The sequence below is a fragment of the Ornithodoros turicata genome, chromosome 10, assembly GCF_037126465.1.
Source record: "Ornithodoros turicata isolate Travis chromosome 10, ASM3712646v1, whole genome shotgun sequence".
In the NCBI taxonomy this organism is placed as follows: Eukaryota; Metazoa; Arthropoda; class Arachnida; order Ixodida; family Argasidae; genus Ornithodoros; species Ornithodoros turicata.
In genome coordinates this window covers 18,037,263-18,039,260 of record NC_088210.1, presented here as the reverse complement: position 1 = coordinate 18,039,260, position 1,998 = coordinate 18,037,263, and the positions used below count along the sequence as shown (strand labels likewise).

At 45.5% G+C, this 1,998-nt stretch overlaps 1 pseudogene; it reads right to left on the bottom strand.

Annotated features, from left to right (window-relative positions):
- Nucleotides 1–717: 717 nt before the first annotated feature.
- On the bottom strand, nt 718–887 carry LOC135371302 (U2 spliceosomal RNA; annotated as a pseudogene).
- Between the last annotated feature and the right edge of the window lie 1,111 nt (nt 888–1,998).

Here is a 1,998-nt window from a genome sequence, read left to right as displayed (position 1 = left end):
TAGCTTAAGCCGTAGTCATAACGATTGTTGCTTCTTTCCCTATTGCCACCACCTGAGATCCAGCAACACTTTGGTAACGGAAGGACCGCTAACGTCGGAAATTGAAAGCCATTGAACATCTAACGTAGGAATTAAGTCTCTACACTGTTAAAACAGAACTTCACCACATAGCACGCTCCTAACCAACCATCATACCGAATGATATCATTCTGTGTCATGATTTGTTCTGTTGATGTTCTGTTTTAACAGTGTAGTGAGAACTATACAGTGATGCAATACGACGCGAGAAGCATAAGTAACAAGCTTCCTACGCTCTTAAAAATGAGCTTCACCGCATAGCACGCTCCTAGCCAACCATCATTTTTAATGGTATCGTTATCTGCCCTGATTTGCTGAAAACGGGAGGCGTACGCCTTTTTTGTGACAATTATGAACAGCATAAGTGTCACAAAAAGGCGTACGCCTCCCTTTTCAACAAATACGGGCAGATAACGATATCATTCGAGATTATGGTTGTCTAGGAGCGTGCTATGCGGTGAAGTTCATTTTAAAGAGTGTATGACCCCATAGTTGGGTACCCCACTTGAGCACGGCCCGACAGCGAAGAGTGAAGCTCATGGAAATGGCACAATCCCCTCTCCAAGTATATTCCTTTCGGCACTGTGACGTTTAGTTGCCGGGTGACGCTTAAAGTTCACCCCCCCCCCCCCCCCCGTTATAATATGAACAAGGGCCCATTGTGCAATATCGGGCCAACCCGTGGCAGAGGTGAAGCAAGCTTCGAGCACTCCGCCGCATTCCAAAAATAAGTTTAATGTCCTGAGTCCAAATAGGACTCGTATCAGATATTAAGCTGATAAGAACGTCCTAGGCCGCCGTAAAGTGCTGCTCTTTCTGTTCCGGTGTTAGCGATTGTGGAACGAACTATTGCCGAGCGTGCCTATGGACGACAGTGTACAAACTCCCCACACTATGAAAGATGAAAGTCACTGAAAAGGTTAGCCAGCTGTAGGACTCGAACCCACATCTTCTGGATTACCGGTCCAGGGCTCTACCAATTGAGCTAAGCTACCACACTAATCTGCAACTCGTTTGACAGCTTCACGTCGATCGTCAGCTGGCTCTCTTGCGTAAGAAGCGCACGTATACACGTCCAACATTGTCGTCCCTCTTGCACATATTGAATCATCGTTGAGTGGCTGACACCCACTTTGAGTGTTGCCACACGTCATGTCGTATTTTTCAGTAGTAGATTGTATACATTTGAAACAAAACTTAATTGCAACGCCTTGTATCCATTCAGAATGTCGTGCTAAAGATGGTGATAGACTTTATACCGCACATGAGTTATGTGTGTCTCATCGCTAACGATGTAAAAAGTATGGCGGACAATGAAGACCTCATACTAACTACAGTTCCAATCTTGGCCGCCAGATGTCACCAAGTAACTTTTGAACATATCGTATAGACAGGCAAATCCTTCGGACTCAGTTGAGTTGCAAGAAGCCATGCAGCGGCTGCCAGTTCTAGGCTCTCCTCGCAACCCTATATGTAACAGAGTCAGAGTTTTCAGTGCTTTGTGGAGTTCTTGAAGACCACTAGCTGGCTTGGTCGAGGCGCTTTAGCCGCGCGTCATCTGCTATTTCTTGTTCTGTTGTGTGCATGGTTGCTGTGGTTTTGTGTTTTCTTGTAAACCGTGCTCCTTTCTTCCTGGTGTTTCTCAGTCATTCATATCGTGTCGTCTGTTGTCGCATTCGGGGTTCGGGTGCCAAAAATCATCCTATTGGGGCAATACGTACAAACTTTCGGAATGATCTGAAGAAACTTTTACGGGCACCAGATGTACTCTCGTTTGCTTTTTGATGACTGCAATGCAAGAACAGCTGCACCACACTCTAAGGAAAAAGGGTGTGAAAAGGTGGTAACGTTTTCAACATAGCGTCAACCTAGGTCAACATAGCGTCTGATAAAGGGTGTAAAAGGGTAGTGAAAGCAATT